This window comes from Gekko japonicus, unplaced genomic scaffold (genome assembly GCF_001447785.1).
Source record: "Gekko japonicus isolate JY-2015 unplaced genomic scaffold, Gekko_japonicus_V1.1 scaffold757, whole genome shotgun sequence".
NCBI lineage: Eukaryota > Metazoa > Chordata > Lepidosauria > Squamata > Gekkonidae > Gekko > Gekko japonicus.
Window position 1 is genome coordinate 548024 of NW_015162500.1, and position 11240 is coordinate 559263.

Consider the following 11240-nt stretch of genomic DNA (forward strand, 5'->3'; position numbering starts at 1 on the left):
GAGCATAAAAAATACCCTTTGAATATCTGCACCTGTTATAATAAACTATGACTATGACCTCTGTCTGCATGAATGAATGGGTTGCAAGCAGAGTAATTTGAGATAGGGCTCAGAAAGGCTGAGTCCTGAAATACAGCGCTCAGTACAAGTGCCAGGACTCAGAACACGTGAGTTCATAATTAGCACCTCTGGGAATGTGCAAAGTATCTTTTCCTCACTATGGAGCAAGTAAGCACACCAGTTTTTACCCATCTTATAAGGAGGACACAACTTCTAGGGAGGTTTGACTCCAGGTACCACTGAATTCAGCACAGGTGGTGGTATTGTACATGGGAGGAGAAAGAAGGGACGTTTTGACACCTTGATTCTGAGATATTTTTCTGCATCATAAACTCTTCTCTGGTGCACAGTAGAGCTTTGTGTGCAGTAAATGTAGTTCAGTTCTTAAAGCAGAATTCTTACAATAGATAACAGCAGGTTTATGGTTTAGCTAGATCTTTAGTATTTTTTCAGTCCCTTTTGCTGCTGATCCATCCCAGTGAGTGAATTCACTGCCAATGACTGGTATGAAGGGACAAGACGGAATGGCAGGAGGTGAGGCCATGCACCCAGCCCTTTTGCCTGACCTGTTTTCAATTCAGTCCATCACTTTTAGATGCTTTTTTGTAGATCTCTTAGATGCCCTTTACAAATACAGTTGCAAAAAAACCTCACACTTCTACAATGAAGATTAAGAGTAAAGCTTCTAACGACATTGTATCTCAGTTTCTGTTGTTTTCTTCGAAACTCTAGTTAACTAGAATGAAAATCATTACGGCGAAGACTAATTTCTTTTTCTGGGCATTTTTCTTAAAAAGCACTGTGTGATTATATCCGTTGGCTATTTGATGGTTTGTTAAGGTTACTTGAAATTGATTCGCTGAGCCTACCATTTTGCACTATGCTGTACATTTGTAAAGTTTTACAATGTATGCTAATTAAAGGGGTTTTCTTTTGTCCTCATTTAGTTGTTTTGGCTTTTATTTTCTTTTGCGTAATCAGCATGTGTATCTGGTGCTCTGTGTCAGAATGAAAGGCAGGCTGTCTCTCTGCCTACCCACATCATACTGTGACCTTGCCCTTCTGCAAGGGCTCAGGGGGGTGGATCCAGGCCTATCCCATTTTAACCTTGTAAGAATATTTAGGCTGTGCTACTGGGGTCACCAATAATGAACTGGGTTGGGGAAGGTTAATGTGACGGCTCATGGACATAGAATGATAGAGAAGCCCGTGCAGTTACCTTACAGGTCTCCTCCAAAAGAGCTTGAGAGCTAAAAATGGCTCTGGTTGTGGCCTTCCTTGTGGAGTGTGTCGTTCTTCTGGAAGAAAAAGTAGGCAATGGACTTCATGCACAAGGGAGGGTCATGCTTGGACCAACCTCACCAGTATGGATGTAGAGATTCTATTGCTCAAGGATGCTGGATGAAATGAACCAAACAAGCTGCCTCTTTGTCTCTGGTTGCGGGCAGCAGTAGGGCAGGATCTGCTCCTGCAATCTGTGGAAAACAGTGTAACCCTTAGGTACAAATGATGGATCGATTCTGAGCACTACCCTATTGTTGAAGATAGTACAAGGACCTTCAGTCACTGAAAGAGCATTCTGTTCAGACATCCAATTGGTGGAAGGGATGGTGACTAAGAAGTCTATGTTGATGGATGAGGTGTTGAACAGAGTATGGATGAAATGGTTGCTTGCTTGGACAGAACCTTTCTCGTCTACCTTAGGACTTGAGAGATGCTGGAGTCCTATGAGAGGAATCTATGCATTAAGGACAAGTCCCAGGGTTCCAGGACTATGTGTTAACTTGAGACATACCGCTCTTGTGCAGTGGGGCTGCTAATGTCTGGAGCAAATACGTCTTAACAGGCCACTCCCAATGGACAGAGGTAAGTGGGCAGTGAGATAAAGCCATGCTAGGTACGCATAAAATTTAGAAGCCTGGGAAAATTTTAGCAGGCCTGAAGGATTAGCCAGAAACACTCTGATCAGAAAGTATAGGACAGACAAGAGGTAGAAGGTTAGAAAGAGTTCAGCCGTGGAGGCGACAGGAGCAGAATTGGAAGGTCCATCCAGCCACTGGCAGGGATACAGATGCAGCTCACTAGCATGGTCCTGCCTGTGGGAGCAAAGGGCACAAGTAACCCAGCCTGGATTCCCTCCCCCACTGACTGAGAAAAGGAGTGCCTTAAAGGACTCTCATCACTTTGTGTAAGATGCCATTGTTCACTTTTACTCATGTCTATAAAACCGGGGTGTGCAGATTAGAACAGTACTGTAAAGGTTTCTGTTTATTAAGCATCTTCCCAATTCTAATTTACAGAAAAACACAGTCAGATACTCTCATGGGGAATGGCCATATTGGTAGAAAAGGCAGACACATGAGAAATATCAGTTTACATTGCACAAAAGTTGTCCTTTGTAACACTGCGTTTGCAAGGTTGAAGGACAGCCCTCTTGTTGGTCAGAGATAAGGTTTGTAGCCCAATCAGGACTAGAACTCCCACATTTAAGACAGAGGTGGAACCACTTGGAAGTAGTCACCAACTGGCTTCCAAGCTAGGAACAAATTCAGCCTCATAACAGGTAGCAAAAGGTGGGGGAAGCTTTTCGCTGGAACCCTCTCTCTGCCTTAGCCAGTACTACGAAGAGTTTTTATGTCTGGAAATTTCAGTTGGTTCAAACGACTGTGGCAGGGTAGAGCAGAACTAACTGCATTGCATTAAAAATCAAAAAACTGCACAGGTTGCCAGTTTGTTTCCGGACACAGTTCAAAACACTGGCTCTGACAGCACTAAATGCTCCAAGTGTACAGCAGCAGCAGACCTGCCTGCTCCCATATAAACCCAGGCATTTGCTAAGATATTGTGCGGAAGGCACATGCTGGGTGCCCCAGCTGTCAGCAGAAAGGTGATGGCAACCTGGTGGTAGTGCCCCGGTGGTGAAGGGAAGGCATCCAGATCAATTTGCCAGGTGCTGGTGCTCGTAGCATTTAGATACTGGCATGAAATGTGGCCTCTCTCTGAGGCATTTAGCTAGTGTCTGATTAATTTTGCTGTTCTTGTGGTTATTCTTGTTTAGCTGGACATGTTGTGTGCAAATGCATGCAATGATGTTCTAAAATGGTGTTCAATATACTGCTTCATAAGCCAAGTCAGAGACCTTGCAGTTGAAATGCTGTAAATAAATAATGTAATAAAATAATCAGTGCTGCGATCCATGAAGGCTGCAGGAAGCAAATACGGGTGGTGGTGGTGGTGACTGAATTAATCTCCATTCCCTCTTGCTGAAGCTACATCCTGTTTTGATTGATTAGGACAGGTTATGCTGGAATGGGCCTAGTAATTCGCAGTCTTACTTGCCTTCTATGCCAATAAAGGTTGACTGACTGACTTGCCAATTGAAAAGCCCATGGTGGTGTGAGTCTTACTACCTGATTTCAATGCAAACAAGTTATCCATTCATATCATAAAGGGAGGGGCTGTGGCTTCATGGTAGAGCATCTGCTTGGCAGAAGGTCCCAGGTTCAATCCAGTTTAAAAGGATCAGAACATACGTGATGTGAAAGACCTTGCCTGAGTCCCTGGAGAGCTACTGCCAGTTTGAATAGACAACAACAACCTTGATGGACCAATGGTCTGATTCAGTATTAAGGCTAGTATTCAGTATTAAGTATTCTGTAATAAGTGTGTGTTCATTCTCATCTTTCTTCTATGGGACTTGAAGATGAGGGCATGGCAGACTTCTCTTATGCAAGCATGTGAATTCAATAAGTTGAGGGTAAATTTTTTTACTTAGAATTACAAACAAAGGCAAACAAACCACTGAAATAAGCAACTAACAGCAATTAATTCCACAAACACTGGGTACAGTCCAACAAAACAAAGCACATTTCACGTTCCATGGATTTCAGTGGGGGAGAATGAAGCACATGCACAACTTTCCCACTGCCTTAAATGTGTTTTCTGGATCGTGCCAATATGGACCCTTGTAAGGAGTAAGAAACTAGCCAAAAACTAAATCAATACTTTGAATGGTGGCTTGGAAGCCTTCACAGTCACTTGCCACAGAGGAGCTCTTGGGGCACAGGCCAAAATCAAGATCTAAAACAGGTGACCACTGTATGCATTGTAGGGCATGCAGCAGTGTGACAGCTTCACGATGCATTTGTGACTAAATGCCACCTGACATATTGCTGTAGGTATTGCATCCCCTTGTAAGGCAAAAGAACAAATCCAAGTCGATTGGGCTGAGTTTTTCATTGCTCAGTCCAATTCATACTCTGTGCCTTCACTGTTACTTCCTGGTATGCAGCAGGATCCAACATCTTCTGGGAAGCAGGGTTCAGTAGCTGCTTCATAGACAAACCCTGTTAAAGGAGGAAATTGTACGGTTTTCTTTACCATGGTCACTTTTAAAAATGGCAAAAAACTCTTCTGAAGACAGTCGCATTTGCAGGAAGAAAAATAAGTTTTCCTTTTAGGTGGAGCAGAGAGAAACTTCCTTTGCTTACTGCAAATGCAACTGTCTTCAGAAGATTTTTCTTTGTGAAAGCATACTTTTCAATTGGATGCCTCAAGGCCAAAGTAGATGAGACACTGGGAGAACTGTTAACTGATCTCCCACAGAGTTTTTTAAAATTCAAAGAACCCACCAGGGAAGGCACTCAGACTGGACTGGGGCCACATCACCAAAGGAAAGTAGTGCTAACCCCTTTTCTTTATGATATTTTCTCAACTTGAATAGCCATCCCAATGCAATTTAACCCAAAGGTACTCTATTTTGCCTTGAAGAGCTAATAGCACTGCAGTGAAATGTACACCCAGCAAGAACAATTTTCCCACAAGATGATCTAGTCTTGATTTACTTCATTTCTATTCTGCCTTTCTCTTAATCAGGGACCCAAAGTGGTTTACGCTGATCTCCTCTCCTCCATTTTATCCTCACAACCACCATGTGTAAAGAGTAAGAGTCCAGCAGCTCCTTAACCTTTCGTGAGCTCACTTCTTCTGTTCTATATACTGGAAAGTGGAGTGATTTCAGATGCCAAATGACATTAGTAGGCAAATGACAATAGAAGGTGTGATTGGATTGGGTGTGATATGTGGAGAGGTAGTAGGCGTGCAGAAATCAGCACTGGTAATGAGATAGGAAACGTAGGTCTCCATTCAGTCCAGGTGGATAAATTGCCTTGAGTTTTGTTATCAGCTGTAATTCAGCAGTCTTTCTAGTCTCCCTTTGAAATTCCTTTGCAGATAACTTTGTAAGATAACTGCTACTCTGAGGATCTGCTACTTTTAGGATCTAACAACCATGTGAGGTAGTTTAGGCTAAGAATGTGTGTCTGGCTCAAGATCACCTAGTGAGTTTCCAGGGGAGAGTAAGGATTTGACCCTGGAGCTCCCAAATCCTAGTGCAATACATCACACTGGCCTTCACACTGGATCCCTTGAATCCTTCAGACATGAACTTGGGGACAGAATTCTCCTAAATATCTTTTTGAAGAGGATAGTGTAGCCAGATTTGAGGACAGGTGCTTGCTCTCTAACTGCAGCCCAAATCTGCCCTAAAATGTAGTCTTGTTGATGTCTCCTGACATGAGTGTGTGACTCCTGAAGCTTCCCAATGACCTGTGTTGCATGTCCTGACTTTTCTTCCCCTTCTGGATTTCTGCTTGGATGACTGCTTTAGGTTGCTGCTTTGGACTTTGGCTGTGAGATCTTTTAGCTGCCCAGACTACCTGTGTCTTGCAGAAGACCTGTAGCAGTAGCTATCACATCACTCCGTTTCTCTTGCTGAATTTGCAAATTATTCAAGAGTTTAAGCACTTTTAACTGTCCATGAATTTTGTTTGATTCAAATATTTTCATCTTAGACAGTCAGTTGAACTAGTCACAGAAAAAGTGGCTAAAGACTGAGATTCACCTTCTTATCTTGTTTTATCAGATATCTCATATGCACCTGCAGATCAGCTCATATGTTGCTCACCTAGTTTAGAACCAACCAGTTATCTAGAAGGTGTCACATTATGCTAGCTAATCAACATTCATACTACTGATCTCTGTTATGAACCGATCACTTTTTAAAATAATATCGCATGATTATGATAGATAAGGGTTAGAGAGAAGAACTGATATTTTTATGTAAACATGTACTCCTATGACAAGCAAATGAGATTTCTCTGGATGGAAGTCTCAAAAGGAGAGTAGGTGAGAATACCTGGTGGGTAATTTGGGCTTATTTGGTTATCCCTAAAAGAAGTGACTTAAACAATGAAAACTGATTTATTTTAAAAACTATTACTTGCTAAAAAGCACTGCTAGGTACTTTGATAATTTTAGCATTTCTTTTTACTATAATTGTAGTAACTGTAGAGTTAATTTTTATGCGGGTATTTTGTTCTGTCCAGTTCACTAAAGAAACTAATTTCTTATCTCAATAAAGGATAAAAGGTTTCTGTAGTGTTTCTGTCTGGTTGGCTGCTTATATTCAAAGTTGGAACTCAGCATCTTTATTCTTTTGTATTATCAGAATTAAAAGTTGTTAATCATCTTTTAATATGATACGCCTGGAGGAGACTGGGGAGGGGGATGAAATGGAGAGTGGGGAGAATGCCAGTAATATCAATAGAAGTAATTAAGTATGGAGGGGTTTTGTTTTTAAGGCTGGGGGAGAAGGAAGGAGAATTGGCCTCCTGGAGCCCCAAGCTGGAAGACAAGATTAGAATCAGGATTCCCTCCCCATCTGCCATTTCAGGATGCTATAAGCATATCAGGGTTTCAACCACTTTGAAACCAAAAGAGTTCTGAGCATGAGGATTAATTCGGAGAAAAAGTAAAATCTTCCTGATTCTAATTACATCTTCCCAGAATCCTTTAAGTTGCCAAGGGGAAGAGTCCCTAAAAGTTTACATAAAGAACCAGGAGTCTTGTGGCACTTTAAAAGAATAAAAGATAAAATTTGATTCCAGCATAAACTTGGGTTGCAGTAACATTACTGTATTGCAAAGAACACGAGGGTGTTGTAACACGATAAACATCCCATTTGAAAAATGGGTGGTGTTGGGAGGTAGGTGGGGTGAACATGTGTCACTGATGACCAAAATGGTGGAGGAGTGGGAAAAATAATCTGAATTCAGAAATTCCCCACTTAAAAACTGCAAGTTACAATCCAAAGGGGGAAAAAAGTCGTGGAAAAGGAGAATTCAGAAAGTGCATGGTAAAGGAGTGTTTCCTTTGAATCTACTCCTGGGGAGTTGAATTTCAGTGCAGAAAAATTCGCAAACTCTGAGGAATTAAGAACGCCAATGGGTTTTTTTTGCACTATTGTGGAAATGGTTTATGCTGAACATTTGTAGAGGCACAGCCCCTTGAAAGTATCAGATCAGGTTCTCTGACTGGATGCAGGAGGGAATCTCACACTACAGACTTTCTGAAGCACCATCCTTCCTGTGTCCCTTCTCCTCCTTGTGGTTATTTGCTACTCAGACACTTGGACTCCTACCTCAGGGTTTGAATTGCTGTTTGAACCTTCAAGAAGGCAGCTATAGCCCTCTCTGCTGTGTCTATCTTGCTCCACCTCTTGGGCTTCTTGCTTGAAATTGCCAGAACACTAACTACATGTCTGGAGTGACCGGCCCATTTAGGGGACTTTCCATTGTACCTCTGCATCCTGACACCTTAGGTGAACTTCTACATGGGATCTATGCACACTGAAATCAACAATACTTGCTTTTAAAGTAAAGGTGGCTAGGCTTTTGGTGTGCATACAGTGTGATGAGAAGCCAGCCATCAGTTTATGGAATAGCCTTGGGAAGTGGCAAAGATGCCACTGAACCACTTTCCAAAGAACATATAATGAATTGCAATGGAATAGGTCTCACCAAATGATGGGGACTATCACCTTGACCCTGCATGTTTGAATTTACCTGGGCCTGAGGATGTAGCTTGGCTTTCCCCATTTCCCACTCCTTCTGGAGGCGGTTCAGTTGTTTCATCAGATATCGATGGCTTCAGTGATGAATCCAAAGGCTTGGGCAAAATCTCTTCAATCAGTGGCTTCAAAAGTTTTGCCGGTTGTCTTTCAGTTTCCAAGCTTTCCTCTTTTAGTACTAGTAGATCTTCTATCAGGGGCTTTGCAGCTACCTTTGTATTGTTTTCGGAAACCTTATACATGCTTGAAAAGATGGCAGCTGGAATCTCGTCTGCTGCTGTGTTGCTAAAAGCAGCTGTGTTGCTAAACTTGCTTTCTACCATTGTGCAGCTGCTACTATCACTTCCTTCAGAAACTACTTCAATCTTCAGAGGGCAGGTTTGCTAGAAAGGTAAAATAACCAGCTTGAAAACATTTATTTCAACAGAAGTTGGGGACCAATGAGCTGGCTTTCCTCATAACCATCATACAGACAGTCCTTCAGAAAACTGTGTGTGTGGCAGGATATCTAAATAGGGGATAGTTAAGCCAGACTCCATAAAGGTGTTTTTAGGCTGACAAACGAGAAAGAGAATGGAAGCTTAAAAGTGACTGTACTTGGTAAAGTAAGGACCAACTGGGAGGGCCTCCTCCTAGTGCAAGGGATAACGAACTAGCTAATTTGAAGAAGCCCTTTCTGCTGGAACAAGTGGGAAGGCACCATCCTCCTTAATGAAGGATACCTACATGAGCACTTATGCATACAGTGCTTGTGTGTCCCGCGGGCCAATTTCAAAAGGCTCCTAACCTCCAAATGGGTAATTGTTGCCCCTTCAGGAACATCCCCGCATTTGCACCATGTACTCAGCTCTCAAAGGGCCTCAACCTGATGAAAATAAATTGGGAAGACATGCCTGGCTGGTGAGGATCTCATTGCACAGTGAGGCTTCACTGATATCCACATCTTCCAAATCGGGCAATTCCTAAAAATTAAAACGAGTCAGGCATTTATTGAGTAAAGCCACTTTTAAAAATTAAAAATAATGGAATGTGCAGGAAAGGGAGAAAGCCAAAATGCTGGATTCTCCATTCCAGTCCTAATCCACTCCCCCGACTCCGCATTTTCAATACATACATCGACGAAGAGCTTCTCTGATACATCCAGCTGAATTTGTTCAATCTCTGCAGATTCATCCAGGTCAGTAAGCAATGGTCCTGGTACAGCCATCTTATCTACTGGCACTTCTACAAAAAGAGACAATTACATGTGGTGGAAAAGCAATAGTGAATTACCGTACATTCTGGGTCTTGACACCCCTCTGACTCCTTTGCCTGCATTCATATTGGGGCTGGCACCCTTCTCTTATCCCATTAATCCGCAAGATTGATGTCAGTTTGCTCCATAGTTAGGGGAATTATTGACTTTTGTGACATTTCAAGGCATTTTTTCTTTTTTAAAGCCTGATTATATTTAATCACCAGTTCTGAGGAAGTTAATCCAGAACTAAGCCCCATTGAAAGCAGTGAGACTTGGTTCCATCTTAAGGGTTCTGGATGGACATGTCAGATTCACAGTGCAATTCTAATCAGAGTTGCACCATACTAAGTCCATTGACTTCAAGGGGCTTAGACTGATGTAAATCTGTTTAGGACTGCAATGTATATGTTACACATTTCTGCTCTGGGTTAATTTACACCTATCAAAGTTTTCCTAATAGCAACAAACTAAGAAATTTGTTAACCCAGCCCGCTACACCTGTGTGTATGCCAGTCCCAATCTTAGATGAATGGGGAGGGTCGGAGAAAGACCTGGTGACGTACTCCGGAAAAATCCGCCAAGAAAATGTTATGGAATGGCTGGCCCATAGAATCGCCAAGAGTCGGACACGACTGAATGCCTAACAACAAGATATTTGTTACATTTCACACACTGGTCACAACTCTACTTTATATTTTATATAAAGTGTTCATTTATATTATGTCTGAAACCTTAACAAGCTTGTCGTCCAATATTATGCCTCTCCCCATGGGGGGCGGGCCAAGGCTGCCTTTCCTAATAAGCTTAGAGCTAAGGTGACAGCTAAACTGGACTCACAGCTCAGCTTTAGCCACGTGCTCCATAATCTCCTGAAAAATTATGATGGAGAAGATGTTGAAACATGAGGCTTAATATCTACATGACACTGCTTGGGAGAGTTGGTTCAGAGAATTGCAATCTGGTATCTTCAATTCATTTATATTATGTCTGAAACCCTAACAAACTTGTCGGCCCATATTATGACTCTCCCCATGGGGGGCAGGCGAAGGCTGCCTTTCCTAATAAGCTTAGAGCTAAGGTGACAGTTGAACTGGACTCACAGCTCAGCTTTAGCCACAGCACCGGTTGATCCAGTGCAGGCGCACTAGATCCCATTGGTGTGAAGCACAGAGACCACGAAGAAGATCATGAGACTTAATATCTACATGACACTGCTTGGGAGAGTTGGTTCAGAGAATTGCAATCCGGTATCTTCATGTAGATGATACACATTCCTATTTTTCTTTTTCAACTGAATTAGGTGGTTCAGATGACATCCTTGACCATTGCCTTGAGCTGGTACAGGGCCTGATGAGGGCCAATAAACTGAAGTTGATTGTAGAGCTACCAGCTGTCACAAAGGCAGTTTGGGTTTTGTAGTCAGCCTGTTTTGAACAGCACTGTGTCCCCCTTAAGGAGCAGGTTTGCAGTCTGGCTTTGCTACCTGATCCAGGTCTACTGAGGGCGACACAGACCTCTGTACCACATAGCATCCTCCACAAGCTTTGGCTGGGGAGCCAGCTGCAGCCCTTTCTTGAAAGGCACATTCTGGCCACCATGCTGGACATCCATGTTGGACTACCACAGTCTGATCTATGTAGTTTCTATTGAGGAATCTCTGGACATTTCATCTGGTTCCAAATGTGGCAGCAAGCAGATGTAAACCATAGTCACCACATGTCACCTTTTAAAAAAGGGATTTCCACGGGCTGACAGCTTTTGGGCACAATTCACACTGCTTGCTCACAGTCTGGCACCAGGATACTTGGGAGAATTACAGTCTTCTGTACGAGCCTGCCTAAAGTTCTTCTTCAGAAACCTTGCTCTCAGTGTTCCTGTTGATGGAGGCACCAGAGACTTTTGCGTTGTTGCCCAGGTTGTTGTTGCCCTTCCCCACAAAGGTATCCTGGCTACAAACTTGCACACTTTCAGCTGCCAGGCAACTTTCTACTTTTCTGTTTGCTGAAGAATAAAAAACAATATACTCCCCCACAC

The 11240-nt window shown here is 42.7% G+C and overlaps 1 long non-coding RNA gene across 1 annotated transcript in view; it reads right to left on the reverse strand.

Annotated features, from left to right (window-relative positions):
• Positions 1–8862: 8862 nt before the first annotated feature.
• LOC107106025 overlaps positions 8863–11240 on the reverse strand; it is a 2817-nt gene continuing 439 nt past the window's right edge. Inside the window, exons 2-3 of the long non-coding RNA XR_001482357.1 lie at positions 9084–9193; positions 8863–8931 (exon numbers count right to left, since the gene is read on the reverse strand). This is a non-coding gene — a long non-coding RNA (uncharacterized LOC107106025). The remainder of the gene's footprint in view (positions 8932–9083; positions 9194–11240) is intronic.